We start from the raw sequence: 18,576 nt of genomic DNA, 5'->3' as shown, positions 1-18,576 counted from the left end.
CAACTGAGCCACCCAAGCGCCCCTAGATTGTCTTTAGATAAAGAATCAGTAAGGTCCTCAAATAATCGCTATCCCTGAATGTCATGTGGGGATTCTTAAGTTCAACAATAAAACGCTTCGCACATGGGCAAAGCTCTTGTAACAGTAGATGACATCTACCAAAAGCATAATTTGTCATGTATCACAGCAAGATCTTTAGTGACTTTCCTTATTTTTCTTATTTTTATTTTTAGGGAGTGGGGGGGGGGGGAGAGAGAATGAGCAGGGGAGGGGCAGAGAGAGAGAGGGAGAGAGAGAATCCTAAGCAGGCTTCGCCCTGGCAGTGAAGAGCCCTCCGTGGGGCTTGACCTCATGAACCATGAGACGATGCCCTGAGCCGAATTCGAGAGTCGGACGCTTAACCGACTGAGCCAGGCGCCCCTCTGGTTTTTGTTAACATTAGATTTTGGCTTAACAGATGCAGGCTTATGTCACTTACTTAAACGTCACACCCTTAATGAGCAGGCGCAGGCAGCGTGGGAGGCCTTTTGGGTGCCTTCCTGTTTATGCTGTGCCCGCACAAAGTTGTGTTTGTGTTCGTGAGCGTCCGGAAAGGTCTCGTTCCTCACTTTCAAAAATCTAAGTGCTTCTCGCGCGACATCCCTGCACATTTCGTGTGCCTTCTAACTGCAAATTAATCAACTTTCAATTGTGTTCAAATCGGGTATTCAAAAGGCAAGCAGAGGACAATACATCTGAATGCAAAAGTTGACTCTCAGAGTTAACGTAAAAAAGACATTCATGGGGAAGCGAATGCACTGTTTAAGATCTCCATCGTTTATGTACCTCGTCCTAAGATCCGCATTCTAATTCCTTTCCCTTACCTTGGAGAGACCACTTAGGGCAGTGCTGTGTTGTTCCCAGGAATTATTTGTCATGTTGGGCAGTTCATAGCTTCAGTGCCCACCTGGGTTCTTTGTTGATGAAAACCATTAGGCTCCAATGATTCAGAAAAAAAGATTATTGGAATACAATGGCGAAAGAAAAAAAAAAAAAAAAGAATCTTTTGTAACAGCTAAGGGTCCCGTCGGTCCCCTGTCCAACCTTTTAGAAGTTTCCAGGTTTAAAATCCAGTAAGAACCTCCTGGATTCAATCTGGTGTGTTGCATCCTTAATTCATGTTCATGGCATATGGAGAATGAGAAATTAATGTCAGTTGATCTAATTAGGAATTAAGATGCTCTGTCATCTAATTCTCTGGGGTCTTTTTTGCTTATCTATTTTTATAGTCGGTAGAATACATAAAGCGTAATGGGAGGAGGTCGGGAAGAGGAGAATGGAATTATTTCTGCAAAACCCATGTGATGGCAAGTGCTCTTTTTTCCTAAAATAATGAAAACAAACAGCAGCTTTTTTGTTCTTCTGACAGTTCGTGAATTAGGAGTACTTGTGGATAGGAGATACACATTAATTGGTACGACATGTTTTGGAAAATTAATGCGTTATGAAATGGTGACAGTTTTTTTTTTTAAACCAGGTTAAAAGGACTTGTTATTTTTATATTTGTAAAAAAAAAAAAAAAAAAAAACCAGTTCAGTGCATGTATTTGTGAGTATATAGGAATCTAAGTAAAGGGTTAAAAATGCTCTGTTTTCAGCCACGGAAAAGAAATTAGCTGAGCTAATGATTATTTTTTAAACCACACACAGCCCTCTGCTTCACATCAGAATATAAAGTAAACTTGTATCTCTGTTGGAAAGCAGTGGCTCTCTGCAGTTCAGCCTGGTAGAAGCAAAGATATGCCACAAACCCTACACTTAAACTTAGGCGCGCGTACCCTCCATTTTCAGAAACATTTGCAGTGACAAAAGAAAATTATGTAAGAAATGTGGTCTGGTATGTCTTCGAAAAAATATCCTCTTGTTCCGAATAAAATAGCTTTAGACCATTGTGTGCTAAACAATTAATGCTTTTTTAGACAAAACTTGAGTTGCTTGTTGGCTTTCATTTTGTGGAAAAACGCATTTGCACATGCTTGAAATAGCCTTTTAGGCTAAAGAATGTAACTCACCAGGAAAACATGACTAATTCAGCATATCGGATGCAAAAGCTCTGAGCTTGGAAGCAAGCTCTTCTCAAGGTTTGGAACAGAATGTATTTTCGAAATGGTGGGGAGGAGACATGAACCGAGAAGATTGAGATTTAGATACCAAATGTGGTTAATTTCATACAATCATTTGATACAAATCTATATCCCAAACTTACCATGTTTCACAAACTTCTCCCATGCTAACTCCTCCCCGCGATTCCTGGAAGCATCCTCTCACAAGCCCCAGGAAGGGGATTCAGCTGGACTCCTGTTTTCTCATAAAATCCTGGGCCACATCTCTGCCATGTCTTTCCATGGGGCGCCCCGTTCAGGACTCCGGGGTGCAGGGTCCAGTGCGTGTGAGGTCAGCACAGGCGTCGGGGCTTAGCAGAAAGGAGTCTAATTTTACCTTTTTTGAATTTACCCTCCTTGCTGAGGCCTTAAACTTCATTTCTCATTTGTGCAGCGAGAATAATCCTGCCTCATTGTTATGATGGAAAGATCGGGTAAATGTGAAAGTGTTTTTTTTTGACAGTTTTCAGAATGTGATGTTGCTATGGCTAAGTGTGAATGCTATGTAGTGTGCCTGCCTCCGGCCAGGATCACGTTTCTTGCTCAGTAGTGCTCTGAGCGTGCTGGGGGGGCTTGGGGCCTGCAAAGGAGGAGAGGGTCGTGTCTAAAATACCCGGCAACTTTTTACTCTCCTAAACACGCAGCCAAACAACCACCGGGCTTTAAGAGGGGTAAAGGCACATGTACTGAAAAATCTCCCATAGAACAATAAATTCCAGACATTTTTGATCACACATCGTATGTGTCAGATGTAAGCATGCTACCCTGTGGATTTATTTACGCATCAGTTCCCTACATGAATTATTAACAAGCCCATGTACAGATTTTACAGCATATCTCAAAGCCAAAAAAAAGTAAGATTAAATACTTAGAAACCTTTTTAACACCATAAAAAAATCTTTTGCCCTCATTAAGAATGATTACTTTTTGAGTGAGCAGGGTAATTCATTTGCGTATTTTGAACATTTTGTTTTAACGCGGATCTCTCTCAAGCCTACCTCTGAGGTTCTTGCTGTATATTTTGATTCTTGGCCTTAACGGCTTTCGTGGCTGAAAACTTGCGCCCACAAAGACGTCTAAACACCAGTGGAAGGTGCGTATCACTGGCCATTTGGACTAAATCCCCACATCCCTTGTCTCCACACGGCCGACCAGCTTTAGTCGATCTGACACAGGTTTTCGTTGACTTCGGGATGTTAAATTTCCTTCTCCCTGAAATCTCCCAAAGTTACTGAGAGGTACGCTGTTTTTGAAGTTTGGACAAAGCAACGCGAAACTCCCTGGCGAGATTTCTGATAGGCTAGAATAGCCAACTTCCAAGTTTCTAAGCGTGCTGATGCAAGAGTTTTCATAGGTGACACGGTCACATTGTTTCTGGCACCAAGGTCACAAAACAGTGGACACGTTTCCAAACGTCCGTGTTTAGAATCTTCTCTTTCCAGAGCATGCGTGTCTCTTGAAAAGCAGTTAATTTTCTCAACGCTGAGCCTCACCTTTACTTTGAAAGGATGCTTAAAGTGTGCTTATTTCTTTTTTTTTTTTAATTTATTTCTGAGACAGAGAGAGACAGAGCATGAACGGGGGAGGGGCAGAGAGAGAGGCAGACACAGAATCGGAAGCAGGCTCCAGGCTCTGAGCCATCAGCCCAGAGCCCGATGCGGGGCTCGAACCCACGGACCGTGAGATCGACCTGAGCCGAAGTCGGACGCTTAACCGACTGAGCCACCCAGGCGCTCCTAAAGTGTGCTTATTTCTGAGCTGACAGGTCGCACACCAGCCACAGGCCCCTCTGACCCCTGCAGAGGTCCACACGTTCGGAACAGTTGGCTTTTTGTAAAGGAAAAGCATGTGACTCGTATCCCTTCTTAAAGTGCTTGGGCTCTGCTTCCTTCTCAACCACCGTTACACAGTAGTTCTGGGAGTATATGGAGTGATGTAGCAAATTCCAGAAGCAGACACGTGTTAGAACCATCTTCACTTTGCTGCAACTGTGAAGCGAAGTTTCCAGGCTGTGGAGTTTGTCTTCACATATTGCCCAGTATCTTGTATGTCTGTGCTTAACAGCGTTTGCTGACAAAGGAATGAATGCATTTGAATGTGGTGCCATATTGGATTTCAAGCACGGTTGGCCATTTTTACCTTGGGAGGAACAAAAAGCCATACGTAGCGCCTATTCTGCTAGTCAGAGGACCTAGACAGGAGCTTCTTGGGGGTCCTGGGCGGCCCAGTCGGTTGAGCATCCTACTTCGGCTCAGGTCATGATCTTGCAGTTCGTGGGTTCGAGCCCCACGTCAGGCTCTGTGCTGACAGCTCAGGGCCTGGAGCCTGCTTCAGATTCTGGGTCTCCCTCTCTCCCTCTCCTCCCCCACTCGTGCTTGCTCTCTCTCTCTCTCTCTCTCTCTCTCAAAAATAAATAAATACTAATAAGAAAAAAATTAAAAAACATCCTGGGGTGCCTGGGTGGCTCAGTCAGTTGAGCATCTGACTTCGGTTCAGGTCATGATCTTGCGGTTGGTGAGTTCAAACCCCATGTCGGTCTCTATGCTGACAGCTCAGAGCCTGGAGCCTGCTCTGGCTTCTGTGTCTTCTCTCTGCCTGCCCGCCCCACTTGCATGCACGCGCGCTCTCTCTCTCTCAAAAAATAAACATTAAAAAAAAAAAAATCTTAAAGAAGTGAGTTTCTGGACACTAATCGTTAAATTAGTAAAATGTCGAAGACTGCTAAATTTGGTAGTTTAGTATTACATGATGTGAAACATTAAAATAACTACAGATGCCTGTGTTCAGTTTGAGTGCTTAGTTTTTAAATGACTTACGAATTTCAATTGCATGATGCTATCACCAGCTAACATCTCAAGATATCTTAGGGAAGGGCATTTATATCAGTTAACCAGAATGCAAGGGAGCCCACATTTTAAGTAGTGTTCTCAATCATTTCAGTTGTTTTTGAACCATTCTTGTCATATCCGTTTAAATCATCAACGCTCGACCTCATAATTTGGCCAACAGAGAAAATGCCCCCGGAGCTCCGTTTTCTGCTAGCCCTAGCCATAGTCTTGTTAACAGGTGCTCGTGTTTTTAGTATTAGCTTCGGTCGCTTCTTTCCAGGCGTCTTTTTCAGCACGTGTCTGCTTTGTGAGGGTTAATTTAGCTTAGTTAAAACCAGACGGTATATTCTGTGAGTGCACTCAGCCGGGCACGTGTAAACTACAATCCGTTGTAATACACGCGACATGGACAAAGTTGTGATATGCCCACTGCCGGCCCCTCCAAGTAAGGGTTCTTACTGTTTCTTTAAGTTGTCTCCCTTACAGCATATAGCTCGTGATGGACATGTGGACTGAGGAGGGAAAATACACTTACAAAAGTTAGTTTTCGTTGATAAAAAAAATAAATAGAAATTCTCCCTTATCTTTGCTAGGAGCGTGCACTCTTTGTTGGGCAACGTTGCCTATGATATGCCCCTGGGTTAGAAGCCACAGGAGTGCTTTGGTTTTCCCTCCGTCATTGTTATGAAAATAACACGTGAGAAACTTCACCCCCACCCCGTATCTCTAAACCCGCTCCTGTAGCTTGTATGTTCCTCCTGTACGTTTCATATAAAATACACGAATGTAAAACCTTTCTCAAAAGCCTGCATGGGAGCGGGGCGCCTGGGTGGCTCAGTGCCCAACGTCATGATCTCGCAGTGCGTGGATTCGAGCCCCGAGTCGGGGCTCTGTGCCGACAGCTCAGAGCCTGGAGCCTGCTTTGGATTCTGTCTGTCTCTTTCTCTCTGCCCACCCCCTCCCCCGCCACTTGTGTGTGTGCCTGTGTGTGCATGCACTCTCTCTCAAAAATAAATAAACATTAAAAAAAAAAACCTGCATGGGAGCATAGTAAACACATCTTGCTTTTTTTGCACTTCGAACTATTTCTTTTTTTTTTTAATTTTTTTTTCAACGTTTATTTATTTTTGGGACAGAGAGAGACAGAGCATGAACGGGGGAGGGGCAGAGAGAGAGGGAGACACAGAATCGGAAACAGGCTCCAGGCTCTGAGCCATCAGCCCAGAGCCCGACACGGGGCTCGAACTCACGGACCGCGAGATCGTGACCCGGCTGAAGTCGGACACTCAACCGACTGCGCCACCCAGGCGCCCCTCACTTCGAACTATTTCTTAAAGAACTTCCCATGTTAGCACACAGGTATACCTAATGATAATTAACCCTGGTATTTACTACTATATTTCTAGGTAATATGCTTATCCTCTGTCTATGAATCTGTCAGTTGTAGAATTTTCTGTTGACTGTCTGCCATGATAGATGAGTCTGTACCTCTCCTACGCCTTTTCTTTTTCCCCCCTCTCACCCCCCTTTTTGGTTAAAATAGTAACACAGCTTTTGGTTAAAGTGAGAGCGTTTACCCTTCTGTGTCTCATTTGAGTACTTGGTAGAATGCTGAATTTGATAACTTAGTATTACGTGGTGTTAAATCTCGCTGAAAAAGAGGTTTCTTTCAGTCCCTCGTTCGTGTTAGAGACCTTCCTCGCGTGTCTGGTGGTTCACTGCTATCCATTCAAATTTAGGAATGAGACTAGGAAACAGATTGCCAGTTCTGGGTATGTGGGGTGGCGACGCTTGTTGGCCGGGGGGCCGGTGTTCACGGCTAGGGTGTGTCTAGCCTTCCTCTCTTTGCCCCCTGGTGGAGTTTTCTCTGGGGGCTTTCTCCAGAGAGGGAGCCTCCAGTGTCCCTGCAGGGAGTGGCCGAGCATGATCACAGCAGAGCAGAGGGTGGGGGCTGGGGTCCCGATGGTGAGAATGGAGATTTCCATTCGTCCTGGGCCCCAGCTCACCCTGCTCTGTGCCCGGCGTTCCCAACTCTGAAGCCTCTTGGGTACAGGTCTCTAAAGACGCAATCCCCTGTCTCCCCCAGGGTGCAACAGTGGCTGGCAACAGACAACACGCTTTCTGCTTCCTGAACTCCAGGCGTCAGACCCTCTGCATCCACGCGAGCTGAGCGGCCGGTGGCAGCTTTCTCTCCTCTCACGTCAGTGAACAGTGCTCTATTTTCTGTCTTTTAAAACTTAGCTCAAGTTTTCTCCTCGAGTGTTGTCTGCGGTCCAGTGTTCTTTTGTCATGGTTGTTTTTTCCATCTCTGACTTCCTTTATTATCATTTTAGCGGGGTTTCTGGAAGGGAAGGCGATAAAAATGCATGGTCCGTTCGTCACTTAAAACAGGGATCCAGGAAAGCTATAAAAACTTCATGATGGTAACCTTCCTCATATTGTTCTTGTCGTGGCAATAAAACAAGCTGATCCTCTGTTCTGTTCACGGAAAGAAAAACAAAAGTTCATTCCTGACAGAATCAGGAATTCAGTGCTTCCCTCCTGGAATCTTAATATAGGTTCCCAACTAGGAAGTTTCCTGAAGAAATCCTTTAAAAAAAAAAAAACAAACTGAACTGGGGCGCCTGGGTGGCTCAGTTGGTTGAGTGCCCAGCTCTTGATTTCAGCTCAGGTCATGATCTCGTGGTTTGTGAGATTGAGCCCCATGTCGGGCTCTGTGCTGACAGCATGGAGCCTGCTTGGGATTCTCTCTCTCTCTCTCTCTCTCTCTCTCTCTCTCTCTCTCTCTCTCTCTTCCTCTGCCCCTCCCCCATTATGCTTGAGCTCACGCACATGCGCTCTCTCTCAAAATAAATAATAAACATTAAAAATAATAAAAGGCTAGGGGCGCCTGAGTGGCCCAGTCGGTTAAGTTCCTGACATCAGCTCAGGTCATGATCTCGCAGTTCGTGAGTTTGAGTCCCATGTCGGAGTCTGTGCTGACAGCTCAGAGCCCGGAGCCTGCTTCTGATCCTGTGTCTCCCTCTCTCTCTGCACCTCCCCCGCTCACACTCTGTTTCTGTCTCTCTCTCTCTCTCTCTCTCTCTGAAAAAAAACAAGGGCTGGGGCGCCTGGGTGGTGCAGTCGGTTAAGCGTCTGACTTCAGCCAGGTCACGATCTCGCGGTCCGGGAGTTCGAGCCCCACGTCAGGCTCTGGGCTGATGGCTCAGAGCCTGGAGCCTGTTTCCGATGCTGTGTCTCCCTCTCTCTCTGCCCCTCCCCTGTTCATGCTCTGTTTCTCTCTGTCCCAAAAATAAATAAAAAACGTGGAAAAAAAAATTAAAAAAAAAAAAAACAAGGACTGAACTATATACCTGCCTACGCCCTTCTCCATCATCTTGTAGGTTTCATTGATCACGTGTGTGAGTGAGTGGTTTTCTCAGTGCGTGACCATGTCCTTGCTTACTTTGTCAGCAGATTGGTCCTCCCTGGGCATACCAGTGAGACAGCTGTCTTACATACCAAACTCCTCCCATCTTCCAGCTAGGCAGCCAGGCCCCACTTCCAAAGGGGTGTGGGAGTTAGGGTCTCCTGCCAGAATTGTGTCAGCTCGGTGCCTTCCAGTGCCTCAGGGAAACTTCTTTTTCACGGTCCACCAGGGACTCTGTACATTTAGGATGTCCTCATTGCAGGATGAATATACAAGAAGACACCAGGAAATATTATGTTGCCATATTAGATATCTGACCATAAAAGTAAAATTTGTTCATTTGACTTTCAAGGTCAGTTTCTCGGAATGCTGTGCCATTGCTAGTATTCATGCCCCCCAACGAATGAAATTTATATGCATTTGACCTTGACTAAGTATATAAGTGTTGTATTTGAGGTTTGGGTTTTTTTTTAAAGCTTATTTATTTGAGAGAGAGAGAGAGAGAGAGAGAGAGGACACACCCAAGTAGGGGAGGAGCAGGGAGAGAGAGAATCCCAAGCAGCTGACAGCCCAGGGCCCTATGTAGGGGCCTGATCTCATGAACTCTGAGATCATGACCTGAGCCGAAATCAAGAGTCAGACGCTTAGCCAACTGAGCCACCCAGGTGCCCCTGAGTGTTGTGTTTGAATGTCTTCAATCACAAGTGGCAGAAACCTAACTTTCACCTACTTTAAAGGGTTGATTGGTTTGGGTCTCTGGGATGGGTGACAGGGGTAGGCTTGCGTTAAGACCCACTGGGTCCAAGGGGCCCCTGGGTGGCTCAGTCGGTTAAGCGTCCGACTTCGGCTCAGATCAGGATCTCACGGTTCGCGAGTTCTAGCCCCACATCGGGCTCTGTGCTGACAGCTCGGAGCCCGGAGGCAGCTTCAGATTCTGTGTCCCCTTCCCTCTCTGCCCCTCCTCCTGCTCACACTCTGTCTCTCTCTCTCAAAAATAAATAAACATTTATTTATTTATTTATTTTTAATTTTTTTTTTTTAAACGTTTATTTATTTTCGAGACAGAGAGAGACAGAGCATGAATGGGGGAGGGTCAGAGAGAGAGGGAGACACAGAATCTGAAACAGGCTCCAGGCTCTGAGCTGTCAGCACAGAGCCCGACGCGGGGCTCGAACTCACGGACCGCGAGATCATGACCTGAGCCGAAGTCGGCTGCTTAACCGACTGAGCCACCCAGGCGCCCCAGAAATAAATAAACATTTAAAAAAAAAAAAAAAAAGATCCACTGGGTCCAGGAATTCAAATGATGTCATCTCCACATGGCTCTTGTCTCTGATCCCACCTTTCCTGGCTGTCAACCATGCTACCTTCTGGAGACGGGATGAAGACATGGTCACTGGCAACTGCAGGTGTACAAGTTCAGTTTAGCATCCCTTCCATGTGTTTGTGCCCATTTCAGTGAAGGACCAAGATCATACAGTGTCGTTGATTATTCATATTGGAGCTGTGGGCTTCTCTTCCTGCCTTTGTCCCTGTCTGCCTGCACCCGTATAAGTAAAACACTCCATGAGGTCATCCGTTGCCTCTAGGAATTAAGAAACCCTCTATGGAAAGTTGGTTTGCAATTCACGTTTATTTGTGGGACCGCCTCCCCTGCAGACATCAGAGCCCAGCGGTGGCTGAAACCCTAGAATGAGTGAGGTCATCTAGTGATGTCTATAGGGTGTGGTGGGACCTGTGCCCTGCCAGCGGGTGTGTCCCCCGCTGGTCCTCACGCCAGATGATGCCAGGCAAGATGCCAGACCTTGCTGTTTTTTCAAAGATTCCAGAAATCCCAATCTGTACGTAAAATTTTCGCAAGCCTGAAAAAACAAATTGGTAATTAATTCAAGCATTTTCTAAATCCCTCTCTGGGCCAAACAGCACATCGTTTGCAATCCCTTGCCTCCTCGAACTCATTTTTTAAAGTATAAAACGAGATCGAGAGAGCTGGAGCAGTTGGCTCAAGGTTAGGTGGCGAGGGAGTGGTATCACAGATCTCCCGACTCCAAGCCCGGGTCCTTTTGAACAGACCACGTTCCCACTGCAGGGTCTTGTTTTCGTTGGCAACATTTTCCTTGCAGGTTTTAAAGCCAGTGCCACTTCTGTAAAGAGCCTGTAAAATTTGGGCCTTTATTCAATAGTTTCATGTCAGATTCAGTGGTTCACAAGAGGTAAAATTTTAGCATGACTTCATTCTTTTGGATGAAGCTGGCATTGGGCCAGCCGGCAAGAACACCCATCAGAAGTCGGAGCTCGCAGATACCGAGTTGACAGATGGTAGGTTGTGCCTTGTTATAAATTAAGATTCTAACCAAGAGTTTAAATATTTCTGATGACATTTTCATTTTAGTCAAGTAGCCGTTTATCAAAAGATTGACTTAACGATCCTTGTGCGACAGGAAAAAATGCCCGTAAGTGTATTACTTTGGGCTTTTGAGTTTATAGATGTTGGGGTGACAGACCTTTGTGCTTTGATTTGTCTCTACTCAGCTTTGCTATCGGAGCGGTTTTATCGGGCTCATCCACATAAAGCATTCATTTGTCTAGACGTTTGAAGATAGCTCCCATTTCAAAAGCAGGCTTTAATTAAAATACGCTTGCATTTTTTATTTTGTCCTCTCTGCAAATACAAAGATATTAACTTTTAAAAAATAGTTTTTAATGAATAGTGACGGAGCAGCTGTGGAAAATTGACCTCTTGCCTCAAGACAAATAAAAATACACTTCACAAACATTTGCAGCTGCCTGTTTTTTCCTACGTCTGTAATTGACTCTAATTTGCTCTGCCTGCCCCTCTGAACCCTCTGGACTTTTCAATTCCTGTTCCGTTTGCAGTCTGAGTTATAATGAGAGCCACACCATTCCCAGCGAGGGCTACATCCTTGAGTCATATTGAGACAGTTTTTAACATTCTTAATTATTTCCAGCTATATTTGTTACAAGATTTATATAAAATTATTTCCAACTGAGAGCTGGTGCTCAAGTAAATGAGTTTTTTTTTTTTTTTTAAGATTTTATTTCTAAGGGATCTCTACACCCCCAAGCAGGGCTCAAACTCATAACCCCGAGACCAAGAGTTGCATGCTCTACTGACTGAGCCAGCCAGGTGCCCCGTGACTGGATATTTTTCTAATGGGAAATAAGACATTACAAATTAGGTATCAAATAGACAGTAAAAATCAGATTAAAAAAATCTTAGGCAATCTCCCCTCCATCCCCGTCCCCCAAATTTACTAAGAAAATCGGTAAAAGAAAGGGAAAATGGTGCCTTTATGATATTTTTTTATCCTAAGGACATTCTGATTGCAATCTCAGTCATAAAATAAGATATATATTTGGTGTATATATATTTGATATATTTGATATATATTTGGTATATATATATTTGGTATATAAACTGCTGGTGAGAGCCCCATTTCACGAACTAATAAATGTAACAAGTTTTTAGAAGCCAACTCCCAGGCATTTGGAAGGGGCCCAACATAGGTATTAACACCTAATTGGGGCAATTGTATGTCAACCAGACAGCCTGTCTAATCTGCTGAAGTTTACTGTTACAACTCTCAAAGCTGGGTCCCTCTTCCCTGCTCCTTGTCAAGATCCCCACCCTCCCCAGAAGCGGAGAGCGCAGACTGCCCTGGGGAAGAGCTTGGGGGGGGAAGTACAGTCTCGATGACCTTTCACACTGCAGAAAATGTTTTCTTAGAAGCTCACCTGAGGTCACTTTGTATACCTTTGGGGGGCAACCGGTGAAGGTTCTGATTCACGTTTAAATGGCCCTGCTGTTTGTGGAACCAAGAGAGACAGAAGGCATCAGAAGTTCCAGCTGTGATTTGTTCCAGTATCTGCGAACACCTTCAACTGTTAGGTCCTGGAAGTAGGAATTTTAGTTTTCTCCTCCTTCACTTCCGAAAGCCAATGAATTCATTCCCTAGGGCGCAAATGTTCAAAGTGAATTATTTGGTGGGAAGGATCTTTCTATGCTTATTAACCAGAGTCACAAAGGAATCGTGTGTGTGTGTGTGTGTGTGTGTGTGTGTGTGTGTGTGTGTGTGTGTGATGAGTCCACTAAGTGGATAGTATCTATTTTGAGATACTGTCGTGAAGGGATATATGGAGGGGAAGAGGACATTTTTTTTTTTAATTAAAAAAAAAATTTTTTTTTAACGTTTATTTATTTTTGAGACAGAGAGAGACAGAGCATGAACGGGGGAGGGGCAGAGAGAGGGAGACACAGAATCTGAAACAGGCTCCGGGCTCTGAGCTGTCAGCACAGGGGCCCGATGCGGGGCTCGAACTCACGGACCGCGAGGTCGTGACCTGAGCTGAAGTCGGACGCTTAACCGACTGCGCCACCCAGGCGCCCCCCCAAATTGTATTTTTAAATGCGCACTCATAATTAGGTGGTCGGAAGGTTGTGTAAGAGGTAAAGAAAGCCCACTTCAATACGTATCTTGAGATTAAAAAAAAAACTTTTTTAAATATTTATTTATTTTTGAGAGAGATCGAGCAAGAGAGGGGAAGGGGCAGAGACAGAGGAAGACACAGAATCTGAAGGAGGCTCCAGGCTCTGAGCTGTCAGCACAGAGCCCGACGTGGGGCTTGAACCCACAAACCGTGAGATCATGACCTGAGCTGAAGTCAGATGCTTACGCAACTGAGCCCCCCAAGTGTCCCTGGAGATTTTTTGAAGAGGGCTATATGAAATGGCCTTTTAAGGTAATTCTCACTCGTGGGGTGCCTGGGTGGCTCAGTCTGTTAAGCGTCCGAATCTTGATTTCAGCTCAAGTCATGATCTCATGGTTTTGTGAGTTCGAGCCCCATGTCTGTGCTGACAGTGCAGAGCCTGCTTGGGATTCTCTCTCTCCCTCTCTGTCTACCCCTCCCCTACTCGCTCTGTCTCTGTCTCTCTCAAAACAAATAAACTTTTAAAAAAAGAGAGAATTCTCACTCTTGCCATCCCGTCTGGCCCCAATCCTAGATGGGTGCGCTGCTCTGAAAACAGCTCCCACCCGCCACCTATGCCTGTAGATTCGGCTACCCCCTGTTCCATCTCAATATGGCATAATTTTTAGTGCCTGTCTATCCTAATCAGATTAAATATCTCTGTATCTCCACGTGAGAGGTGTTCTTTGGCGGGGGTGTCTTTCTGTGTGTGTACTCGTGACTGAGAGAAAACCGATTATTAAACACATGTGCTTGAGTAAGTAATTGCTTTGGAAATCAACTGTGTATCCTTCTGTTTATAATTTGTTGTGATTTGGGGAGGTTTGAGGAATTTTTTTTACTTTCCCTTTTTTGAAGTGACAAGTATTATCAGAAGCGTGCTAGCTTTTCAGCGATATAGGTCTTTCCAAATTTAGAGTGCACGTACTGAAGTCATAGCGGATATAATTGTAGCAGACCGTGGGGGCATATTCAATTAAATATACGTTTAATAATTCATTCTCAATATGCATTTAATTGTTCCCCTTTTTAAAAAAATAAGGAATCTTTTAGAAATTTTTGACACAGTGGAAGACTTAAATTTCAGGTGAACCGTTTTTCTTAAGTAAGCCCTACACGCAGTGGACATCTTAGGAAGTTGCTGTGGGTCTGACCTCCTAGGCGGTCAGGTGCTCCAAGGGATCTTAGGGTCCGCCCGTTCCCACTGTCCGAATTTTATATTTGAGGTAACTCAAGTGAGTTGCCTGAGCAGGCTGGGTTAGTTTGCCTCGTCTCACTAACCCTCAGTTTCTTTATCTGGAAAGTGGGCATAACGATAGTATCTACTTTGTTGCATAGATCAGATACGATACTGCACCTGAAGTGCTTAATGTGATGCTTTGTGGGTGCCCCCTAAGTATTAGCAAGGTTAATACCAGGTATTAAAGCGAGGGAGGCAAAGGTGAGCCTCGACCTCGAAGCTCTCCCCATCCTCTTCCTTCACCACTCCCCTCTACACATGTTCTCTCTGCTCTCCCCCACCCTTGACTTATATGTGGGCACTTTGTCCTAAACCTTGGCACTAACCCTCTCTGCATCCCTTTGCCCTGGTTTCTATGGTTTTTGTTGAAGCTGACAACAGAACTTCTTTATTTGTTGTCTTTTTTTCAAAGTTTGTTGATTTATTTTGAGAGAGAGCATGCATGAGCAGGGGAGGGGCAGGGGGAGAGAGAGAGGGAAAGAGAGAGAGAGAATCCAAAGCAGGCTCTGTGCTGTCAGCACGTAGCCCGATGCAGGGCTCAATCTCACGAATTGTGAGATCTTGACCTGAGCCGAAATCAGGAGTCAGATGCTGAACCGACTGAGCCACCCAGGCACCCCTATTTGATGCCTTATGTCGGACCCCCGCATTGTCCGTATTGGCGCCCAATGGCCAAGTGGAAAAGCAGAGCTTGTCCACACCTGTCTGTTTGGGGGGTGACTGTGTGGCATAAATGGAAACGAGGCCCTTCCCAGGGCCCTGGGGGACGCATCCTATAGCTTGGCCGCACGGGGGCATTTACAATACTTTTATGCCATTGAGCTTTATAGGACCATGAATATGACTGTCAGTACACATAGAAAATGAGAAAATATTTGCCGAAGTGCTTGGACAACTATGAAGTACAATAAAACCTTTGTTTGCGAGCATAATTTGTTCTGGAAACCTGCTTATAATCCAAAGCACCTGTATATCAAAGCAAATTTCCCCATAGGAAATAATGGAAACTCAGACGATTCGTTCCACAACCCCAAAATATTCACATAAAAATGGTTACAATACTGTAATATAATACGAGATAATAAAATACAAAATATAAAGAAAAACAAACAAATTGACCCACACTTACCTTTGAAAACCGTTGTGGCTGGTGTGGGAGAGACAAGAGAGAGTTATTGTGTAGGGAGACTTTCACTGTCGCTAACAGAATCACCGCCATCTATTGGCTCAATAGAATCTTCTTCTGCATGGGGGCCATTGTATACGCTCACACAGATGTTGACTACAGTGCTAATAAACTTGCAATATACCGTATTTAATGTAACTGGCAATAAGGTGGCAGAGGAAAGGGTCTATATCTGCAGGCAGCCTGACCTACAATGAAGCCAAGCATTCCTAAGCTTCCTCTTGTATGAAAAGCGAACGACTGTCCATCGGTGCTTTAGAGTGACAAAAAAAACACACAAGTGCCATTTGTGGGCGCCTTCCGACGTTCTGAAAAATCACTGATTTCTGCCAAACACCACGGCCTGAGACTGAGCATCGGAGCATGGGAGATGATCACCCACAATCCCGCAGTGTGAGAGAGAGAGAGAGAGAGAGAGAGAGAGAGCGCGCGCGCGCGAGCGAGAAAGAAGAGCCATTGGCTCAGTTGTGATCACGTGGCATTCGGTGTCATGTCACAGACTACTCCTCTTGCAAGACCTCGTTCACTTATCCAGTTAAAATTGATTAGAAATGGTTGCTCGTCTTGCGGAACACTCGCAGAACGAGTGACTCGCCACCCAGGGTTTTACGGCACTTCACAAGTATAACCTATGAGCGCATTTCTGTTGTGAGAGTTTATTGAGTATTTGCAATCCGAGGAACTTTAAATGTGGCCTTAATAAGATAGCTAGTGCTTTCAGTGTACTGTTTAGTTAACCCAATAAAATTTTCGTCAGCTCCAAAACCACTGTTATCTCCATAAAGTTAAAACTATTTGGATTTCATAATGTATGCTTAATTTTATGGGGGGGGGGGTGGTGTCATTCCTTCCTTCAATAGTTAACACAATTGTTTTATTTCCTTTCATGGATATTACATAGCGTATGTCAATTATAGCTATGTATCTGTGTCCCCTAGGTAAGTGTCTAGAAAAGAGAAAAATGTGCAAATGCTTTGTTAAATACGAATAATAGCAGACGTAAACTAGTGGTGATGATAATCATGGCTACCTTCGTTACCAGTTTCGCGATGGGCCACGTGGAATGGTTGGGGCAGATAGAATGCCAAACTGGTAAAGTTTTCTCCCACGGAAGGCTTGGAAACCCAAGACTTTTGTCCTGAAATCTGAGCATTAGCAACCCAAAGCTCTGTGTGGAACAGAGAAATTAACAAACAGGATTAACTTAACCTTATTCAAGATAATAGCTCGTTGTCATTACCTCCATGAGCTCAAGAATGTGAACTAGAGACAAGGATATATTTTGATTTGTGTGATGTCAGACTAAAGGAGAAATTATCCAGGAAGTTAAACAGCCTTTCAGTGACTGGGCAGCCCTACATTTTGAGGAAAACGATGAATTTTGTGTATGGGTGAGCCCATGTGGCAACAAAAGAAAATGTGCTTATAGAAGAAGATAATATAGGGGCTCATGGGCACACTATTGAAAAAACATTGTTTACTAATTAAAAGCTTTTAAATGGTAGGCCCTCTGGTTTGTGAAGCGTTTGTTCACAGGTCATGAAATCTAGCTGCTCATAACCTGACCGAGTGGTTCGTGGGGAGAGAATTTCTAGGGAAAAGAGAAACCCAAAGGAAACGTGAAGCTATTGTGAATGAAAGATAAAATGCTCGTGAAGTAGCTGTCTGATATAACCCAGAATCGGGCTGCTACACGATTATAAAGGGATAGATATACCAGGATACGTTGTAATCTGCAAAACAAGAGACTTGCGAGGATCTCTAAGATTCTCTTTTAATTTCCTCCTCTTTTGAGTATATGTAAACCAAGGAGTGAGCGTAATCACGTTTCATTTCTTACCTCTTTTCTTGTCTCGTAATGAAGGCGCAACGTTCCCCACATCCTGGCATGCTCTGATTTGTGAAGCTGGGATTTGTAGCAAGAAGTAAAAGTATGCATTTTCCAGACATTTAAATGAAACACTAGTCACATCTCCTCGTCCGGCTAGGGCCACATCGAGCTTCCCCCCCCTCCCAGGAGCTGTCAGCACCTGCTCTCAGTGCCTGTGGCACTTACTTTCTAGACCCCAATATTTCTTCTCTGCTGCTTTGTATTTCACTGTGTGTGCGTGCTGCCCACCCCTGACCCGTGTCAACCATCGTGGAAAACTCTGGTCAGAGAGCATTTTGTACTGACCTCCCATGTCCAAATGATTATCCTGGAACTCCATTGCTCTTTATTGTCACACTCGACTAACCAAAACCTTGAACCTGAAGGACCCCAGCCGTCCTCCGCCTCTGCACCCGCACCCTGAGGCCGAGCTCTGCCCGGGATGTCACCCCACGAGTTCGTTTGGTTCCCTGTAAATTAACCATCACAGACCACAGATGGACTCCCAGCTCTGCCCGGAAGCCCAGCCCCAGTTCCCTCTTCAGACTCCTTCTCCCGAGTTCTGTGGCCAGTCTTTCAAGTTCTCGGTGTTCTCTCCAGGCCTCTGAATCCACCTCCCACGCCCCGCCTCCCCCACCCCGGCCTGCCTCTCTGCACGGTCGATGGCCACGGCTCCTCCTCCCCGCGGAGGTTTGCCAGTGGACGGGAACTGCTGTCTTCCCTGAGACTCGGCCAGTTCCACACAACCCCTTCCCTTTCCCCCTCCTGATAGAGGAGCCACCTCCCCACCTCCCTCTCCTTCACGCCCGCCCTGGATCCCCCGAGCCCAACTCCCACCGCGAGGTGACAGCGCGCTTCCCTTTCTCCTTTGCAGGCTCATCCGCCTGTCCATGCTGTTAACCATTGATGACTGCATTCAAGGCTGCTTTTAGGCCCTCCTGCCCTCGCTCGCTGCTCTCCAGCTTCCTTCCTTTACTCCCGAGGAAGAACTCCTGTCTCATACACAGATAATGCGTATTTTTATCTCCCGCCCCTGCCTCCCCTGGGAACTTCAGGGCCGCGTGGCCACCTGCCCACCTTGACGTCAACATTGAAGACATCTGAAGAGCACGTCAGATTTAACAAGTCCCAAACTGAACTCTCCTCCTAAAATGCTCTCGGTAAATGGAATCGCGGTCTTTCCACTCACTCAAGTCCACGTCTTTACCATCTCAGTGTCAGCGGAATCTACTTCCTTTGTGTCTGCTGCCTCCCCGCTTCGCCCGGCTTCTAGCCTCTCCTCGAGTTCCACAGTAGCCTCTTACGGCCCTTGTTTGCGTGCTGTTCAGCCCCATCCTGTCACGTGCCCTCTTGATTTCCGCCTTCCTCACACGTTATCCTTTTATTTCTCTAGTTAACTGTGCCCTCCTCCCGCC

General features: G+C 45.5%; 1 protein-coding gene across 2 annotated transcripts in view; it reads left to right on the top strand.

Moving 5' to 3' along the window:
* PIP4K2A (phosphatidylinositol-5-phosphate 4-kinase type 2 alpha) overlaps positions 1-18,576 on the top strand; it is a 192,588-nt gene that overhangs the window by 94,912 nt on the left and 79,100 nt on the right. The window contains exon 1 of one of the 2 annotated variants that reach the window (XM_047865341.1): positions 7,073-7,168. The exons of the other annotated variant lie outside the window; for it this stretch is intronic. The gene's annotated coding sequence lies outside the window, so the exon portion shown is untranslated. Of the gene's footprint in view, positions 1-7,072; positions 7,169-18,576 lie in introns of those variants that run through there. 2 annotated transcript variants of the gene reach the window in all.

The sequence above is a fragment of the Prionailurus viverrinus genome, chromosome B4, assembly GCF_022837055.1.
Source record: "Prionailurus viverrinus isolate Anna chromosome B4, UM_Priviv_1.0, whole genome shotgun sequence".
NCBI classification, from domain to species: domain Eukaryota; kingdom Metazoa; phylum Chordata; class Mammalia; order Carnivora; family Felidae; genus Prionailurus; species Prionailurus viverrinus.
This window is presented reverse-complemented; position numbering and strand designations above follow the sequence as displayed.